Genomic DNA, 8,225 nt, shown 5'->3' on the forward strand with positions numbered 1-8,225 from the left:
TGAAAATTCCGCTAACGGAAGATACATATCCCAACTCCTACCGAAATCCAAAACACACGCCCGAAGAATATCCTCCAAGGTCTGAATAGTCAGCTCGGTCTGACCGTCAGTATGCGGATGGAAAGTCGTACTGAAGTGGAGACGAGTACCCAACTCGTCATGAACTATCTTCCAAAATCTGGAAGTGAACCGGACGTCCCTGTCTGACACCACCGAAACCGGCACCCCATGTCGTGCAACGACCTCCCTGATGTATACCTCATCCAACTTCTCTGCAGAGATACTCTCCTAAATCAGGATAAAATACGCGTTCTTGGTCAATCGATCCACGATGACCCAAATTGAATCCACTCAGTGCGCAGTCTGAGGCAACTTCGTAATCAAATCCATGTTAATCTCCTCCCATTTCCAAACGGGAATATCCAACAGCTACATCTTGCTGTGAGGTCGCTGATGCTCGGCCTTGATTTTCCGTAAAGTCAAGCACCTCTCCACATACCAAGCCACATCCCGCTTCATGCGGGGCCACCAATAATCAGGACGAAGATCTCTATACATCTTCGTCGCCCCAGGATGAATGTATAACCTCAATTTGTGCGCCTCCTCCATCAGAACTTGACGCACACCACCCCAATACGAAACCCATACTCTCCGATGAAGATTCAATAACCCTCGACTATCATAATCAAAGGAAGCCACCTGACCCACTATGTGCTCACTCTTCCGGTGCTCTTCCTTCATAGCCTCGACCTGAGCCTTACGAATCTGCTCCAAAAGCAGAGTAATCACGGTCATCCTCAAACAAATATCCCTGATCGGAGTCGCGAATGCCTTGCAGCTAAGAGCATCGGCCACCACATTGGCCTTCCTCAGATGGTAAAGGATGTCAAATTTATAATCCTTCACCACATCCAACCACCGGCGTTGCCTCATATTCAGATTCGGCTGATCCATCAGATACCCCAGGCTCTTTTGATCCGTGTAAATGGTACAGCGGATCCCATGGATGTAATGTGGCAAAATCTTGAGGGCGAAAACCACAACCCCTAACTCTAAATCATGCGTCAAATAATTCGCCTCATGAGGCTTCATCTGCCTCGAAGCGTAAGTGATCACACGACCCCTCTGCATTAGAACTGCACCCAAACCCGTGAACGATGCATCACAATAAACCACGAAGTCCTCAACACCCTCCGACAGGGTCAAAATCGGTGCCTCACACAACCTCTATCTCAGGGTCTTAAAAGTTGCCTGCTGCTCAAGCCCCCAACGAAAAGTGACAGTCTTCTTCGTCAACCGAGTCAAAGGAATCGCTATCTTGGAGAAATCCTGAATGAACCTCTGATCATAGCCTGCCAATCCAAGGAAACTCCGAATCTCAGATGGAGACCTCGGAACCTCTCACCTCATCACGGCTTCGACCTTAGCCGAATCGACCAGAATACTGTTCTGGTCGACAAGGTGCCCCAGAAACTGGACCTCACGCAACCAGAACTCACACTTGGAGAACTTCGAAAAAATTCTCTCCCTCCTCAAAGTCTCTAAACCCTTTCTCAAGTGCTCCTCATGCAGCTCCTGGGTCTTGGAATAGATCAGGATGTCATCAGTGAATACATCATCCTGCATATGCAGGTCATGAGGTCTATGAACGCAGCTGGAGCATTAGTGAGCCCGAAGGGCATCACCACGGACTCGTAATGACCATAACGAGTCTGAAAGGTTGTCTTCTGCACATCATCCTCTCTGACCCTCATCTGATGGTAACCCGAACGCAAATCAATCTTGGAAAACCAAGATGTACCCTGAAGCTGGTCAAAGAGATCATCAATCCTCGGGACTGGATATCGGTTCATCACCCTTAGCTTATTCAACTCCCGGTAATCAATACACATCCGATGAGACCCATCCTTCTTCTTCACAAACAAGATCGATCTTCCCCATGACGAACTGCTCGGTCGAATGAACCCCTTTGTCTAACAGCTCCCGCAGCTGTGTAGACAACTACTACATATCTGGAGGAGCTAATCGATACGGTGCCTTGGCTATCGGATCCGCGCCAGGAACCAAGTCAATCCTAAACTCCACCTGCCTCTCTGGAGGCATTCTAGGAAAATCCTCCAGAAACACATTCGGGTACTCCCGCACAATCGGCACATCATCCACAGCCGCCTTACCTTTATCTCGGGTATCCATGACATAGGCGACAAATCCGAAACAACCCTGATGAATATAGCGTCTGACCCTAGCCGCTGAACATAAAATCAGCCCATACTGAGCTCTCTCTCCCTGAACCACCAAATCTCCCCCGCTTGGGGTCTAGATACGCACCAACTGATACTCAAAATTGATCACCGCCCCATTGGGGCTCAACCAGTCCATCCCTACGATAAACATCTGAACATCTCATACTGCTCGCTGAACATCTGAAGAACACAACCCTGATGAACCCTAGATACCTGGACAGATCGATCATCCACAATCTCAACGCATAAAGGACAATCCAGCTCCCCTAGAACCCCAACAAACCTCTTGCTAAGCGCAAGCGATACAAAAGATCGGTTAGTCCCTGAATCAAATAATACCAATGCAGAAATACCCTTGACGAGGAAGGATCCTAAAACAAAACACACAAATTTAAGTAGACAATTCAATATAAATAAAGAGATAAGGAGAAGATACATACCCGTCACCACATCCAGTGTTGCGCGAGACTCCTCGGCTGTCAGTTGAAAAGCCTTGCTCCTCACCACAGACGCATCCGCTTTGCCCTCGCGGCCATCAGTGATCCTCAACGTCGATGGGGAGGGTGCTACCATTGGTCCCGCTACTGCCAAACTCAGAAAATGGGCCTTCTTGTGGCCCCTCTGATTGCAATGGAAGCAAATCAGATTAGATAGTGGGTGGTGGTGGTAGTAGCAGTACAATCCATGCTAAAATGGCCCGTCCGGCCGCACTTGAAGCAGCCAGAACCACCCACCGTGCACGCCCGATCGTGCGTCTTGCCGCACTTGCCACATTGGCTCCGGCCCTGCTAGCCTCTCAACCTGGAATCAAATACCTTAGGCCTCTTGCCCGAATCCCCTGAAACCTGAGCCTGATCTGGCTTCCTTTTCCTCTCCATCTCAAGATCAATCTCCCTCTCTCTGGCTCTCGCAATCATATCCTCTAGTGTCTTGCAAGTTGCAACTGGATCGGCTCACAAACTGCCGAATATCACTCCTCAGCATCTCATGGTACCTCGCCTTCTTCATCTCCTCGTCCGCCACATACCACGAAACCAACAATGCCCTCTTACGGAACATCGCGGTGATCTCAGCCACCGTCTCAGTAGTCTAGCGAAGGTCTTGGAACTCCCTTGCTAGTTGTTGCACCTCAATCACTGATGCAAACTCAACTCGAAATCTGGTCACAAAATCATCCCATGTCATCGAATCAAAAACCTCATCACCAACGGAGCGCCTAACCTTCTCCCACCAGTCTCGAGCTCTGTCTTTGAGAAGACAGGAAGCGAGTCTGACCTTTGCCCCATCGGGGCAACTGCTAGTGCGGAAGGCGGTAGCGATATCCGCTAACCAACGCCTGCTCGCGATCGGGTCCTTTTCCCCGAAGTAATTTTGCACTCCACATGCCCGGAACTCCCTGAAAGTCAGCGTGCGATCTCCCATCAATGCCACTATCTAAGACCGAAAAGCGCTCAAACGCTCATCTAAAATCTCCAGAATACCCTCCTTGACCGTACCAAAGATCACAAGAGTTTGCTCAAGTATGTTGCGGGTAATATCAGACGAAATAAACTCCCACGTCTGATCATCCACCTGCCCGACTCCATAAACTGAGCCTGAACCCTCACCAACACCAGAACCACCAACCCGTCTGCCTCGAAGAGTCACCATACTGAAAATAGACCATATAAACCATCAATATATATATATATATATATATATATATATATATATATATATATATATATATATATATATCGTTGAGTCTCATACTCTACAAGTTTCCTGGTTTCATCGTAATTCTCCTTGACTCAAGTACGGATCCTCTGCTTTCAGTAGTATACGCCTATACTACCTTCCACATCTATCCGTACTTTCCTCAAGGATCACCTTAAATCCTCCAAGTCACTCCTTATCCACAAAAATAATCCTCGTCAAAACAAGGTTCCCAACGCTAAATCTTTTCCTAGGTTTTCCTAGGGCAATCACTATAGCACTCGCCACCATCAGCTGCAGAAGGAACTCCTACTATCACCCTCTAACTAGCTCACAAATACAATTACATATCACCGACACCAGATAATTCTTCGAATGAAAGGTCTCACACTACAACGGTTGGACTCAAACAAGAGTTGCACAATAGAGTTAAAACCTAACCTTCTAAAATTATTTAGTTTCCGTAATATGTAACTTAACATGTTCGCTTACTAGTTAGCTGAAGTTAGTGAGAAATCCTAAAAAGCCCAAAGTAAGCAACATTCGAGCATTGAGTAATCGAAATCAAGCATAACCTAATCAGGCCATCCTATCATTGATTGATCAGTACTGGCATGTAAGTCTACAAGCTCATATAGTAGGCATATAAAGGCATCTCTCCTAGCATTCTATCATGCAAATCCTGAGCAGATCCTTAGCCCTAACTAACATGCGATTCACAGATTCATAAATCAAAGCATGTCATAAAACATGTATGGGTATTTTGGGAAAACTTACTTGAGCTTGGTCAATTGCATGGACCACATCCTTTTCTTTTATTAGAAACCCTTTTTATAAAACATTTCTTTTTGAAACATTTTCTACCAAATCATCAGTTTGAGTTTAGACACACCCGAGAGTTTGTTTGAATTCCTCAAACTAAGGATCTGATACCAACTTGTAACATCCCAAAATTAAGACCAAAAGTTTTCGTTTTTAAATTGATAAAACTATTATCCAAAACATATTCATAAAACCATGGTGGAATAAAGTGTATCAAATACGTTATAAAACATCAGAGTAATCATAAAATGCGGAACGAGGTGGTATGTGCACTACAATCATCCTGTGCTCTTCCCCTACGAACTAGAAGTACCTAAATATATAAACCAAAAACTGTAAGCACAAAGCTTAGCGAGTTCTCCAAAATACCACATACCATACATAATAAACACATAATGGGCCCCGCCCGACAATGAGCCCCGCTCGCTATATAGATCTGTCAGTCATCGGACCCCGCCCGGTATACATATAAACATATAAACACATAACACATGCAATAATCACAAAGATACATAGCATACATAATGGTCATTGGGCCCCACACCGCATCGGGCCCCACCCCGTAAGCATACCAACACATAACACATGCAAGAGTCACGCAGACATCTAGCATCCTAAACATAACAAATCATGGGCCAACATTGGTACCTTCGACCCGCCAAACACAATGAGGAAACTCACCTCTAGCTACTGAAATACACAAAAGAATCTCTGCCTGCTCATCCAGAAAGTCCCCGCTCTATCATCATCAAAATAATATCCATTTATTAATTAGATCTCAACCCAACCAAGAATGTAAGCTACTTAGCCCATAACCAGGGTAAAAGACCATTTTACCCCTTTTTCTTACTTGGCCTACAACCACGGCCCAACCTAAATGCTCAAAAGGCCGAAAACCTAAATGGAAACCCAAGGCCCAATTATGGCCCAATCTTCCAAACTGGGCCCAAAACCCATCATGGGCCTAACTCGAAGGAAGCCGAAATACTAGCCAAAAGCCCAAAATCAGAAGTCTAATGGCCCAACAAGGCCCAAACGTAGAAAGCCCAACTATGACCCAAACTGAGAAGGCCAAGCCCAAAACGCCCATTGTTGAGTAGGCGGGGGATACTCAGCTCGTACACCCAGTGTACTCCCCTGAACACTATTCCTCTTCATTGAGCACTTAATCGGTTAAGACCTTTTTCTATACTCTCATATCTGGTTCCTAAGGGTGACTTATCACGTAAAGTTGGCAACTTTACACACATCCATGGCTTAATGGGACCCAATACTTAAAAAGAAGCTTAAAAGAGATCTTAATACATGCATGGACCAATATCCTTCATAAAGTTTGCATTTTTATGAATAAGGGGCCTAAATGGAGCTAAGATCTAGCATCCATTACTTCTGGAGTAGATCAAAAAGCTCATATTTAACTCCAAAAGAATCAAAAGTGCATAAAAGACACCACAAACTAGATCTAACACAAAAGGCCATCAAGGTGAGAGCTTTATACCTCAAATGGTTTGAAATGATGATGATGAAGCTGATGGGTTTTGCGCATTCTAACACTCCTAAGTGTACATGCAACCCTAAATACCTTGGATCTATGTTTTCTCTATTATACATGCAATTATGAACTTTCCAAGGTATTACCCTATCTAGCATACAATACTTGATACTTGGGTAATCAAATGGATAGAATACATACCTTTGTTTGATGTAGCTTGTCTCCATGAAGTTTGAGTGCCTAGTGCCCCAAGTGTGACACCTCAAATGGTTCACACAACACCAAATGCACATGGAATGACTTGAGAGAAATGGAACACTCCTTGAAATCGTCTAGCCCTCATATTCACACATTAGTGCATGATTTCTTGAGCCATGGGATTATTTTATATGGGGGCTATTAGGGTTACACCATGTAACTCTAACTTTACCCATTCCTTATGCTCCATGGATTTTAACCTCCATGGAGTATCCATGGGTCACCCCATGGACTTAGTCCAACATAAGGAATCTTGGATCACAAGCCCACATATATAAGAATGAATGATTTACACAATCAACCCATATATTTAATTAGTCTCCTTTTGATCACTTAATTAATTCCAAATTAATTCTTGATCAATACTAATTAAATAACCTTATTAATATATTAGAACTTATAATATATTAACCAACCTTAAGTGTTATTTCTCTCATTATAGTCTATCCAAATACATGATGCCATGCAACCCAAATGGACCATGCCGGGTCGGGTCAAGTCTTACCAATTATAGTTATGGACTTAGACATTAATCCAACAGTCTCCCACTTGGATAAGTCTAAAACTATTATTGCGTATGACTTCAGGAACCGATCAGCAATCGTAGCTCTCAAAAGCTTCTGTCGAACTCTGACCTTGTCGATGAACTCTGACCTTTGTCAATGACTTGTCCATTAGATAAGGGATCATATATTCCTCCATTCTAGATATCATATGGACTGAGACATGGATTATCAATCATTCTCTCTGTCCATTTGTTGTTTCCCGATTTCCGATTCATGATGACTGACTGATTGAACAAATAGAATCAGTCCTGGCTTGGCCAAGCACTCACATGTATCATCTTTAAATCATCGAGGGGCCCACAGATATCGCTTTTATCCCGAAGGTAAAAGGAATGGATAAACTTCGACTCATATGGCTTGTTCTACTACTTGTTGAATCATACACAAAGGCACGTTTTATAACATCGAGTTACCGAATGCGTTTTCGTGCAATCAATGTACAACCAACTCATAGTAACAACTCATATCTCTAGGTTTGAAGAATATAAGATATTATCGTCTCATGATCACTCGTGATAAAATCCATGAAGTGATTCAAATGAGCGCGGGTTGAATCCAATACTCAGAACTTATGAGCACTCATGAGTGTTGTAGCACCACTTTGTCCACCAACTTGGACCTCTACAAACCAACCCATGACAGTCTTGATTCATATCTACTTCCAACATATGACCGACTGTGGATGGTTTGAATAACTTAATCATTCAGGAAGAGCGACTTAGTTATTCTGGAAGTCAAAACATGCAAAGTGAAACACAAGAATAAATGAATCAAATATGGTATCAAACCCTATGAATATAAATAAACACTTTTATTTATCACCATACTGATTACTCATTATTCATTGTTTCGGTTTTATCAACTTTATACTTGAATTAAAAACACTAGTTGTCCCATGCTCCAAGCATGTACACTATGTTTTTCTTAAACAATAGCTTTGCCATACACCAAGTATGCACTCTATGTTTGTCTATGATCCTTAGTTTGTGAAATAAACCAATTGAACATAATTTCAATGATTCTAATTTCACACTCCCAAATCCTTATCGAAAAATGTGAGAATTTCAAATTCCTATCATTTATCGAAAGCTGTTTAGATTTTAAACTTATATGCACTGACCCTCCTGTAATGAATATGTACAAAGTCAC

Source organism: Lactuca virosa, chromosome 4 (assembly GCF_052849685.1).
Source record: "Lactuca virosa cultivar CGN04683 chromosome 4, Lactuca_virosa_CGN04683_v6, whole genome shotgun sequence".
Taxonomy (NCBI): domain Eukaryota; kingdom Viridiplantae; phylum Streptophyta; class Magnoliopsida; order Asterales; family Asteraceae; genus Lactuca; species Lactuca virosa.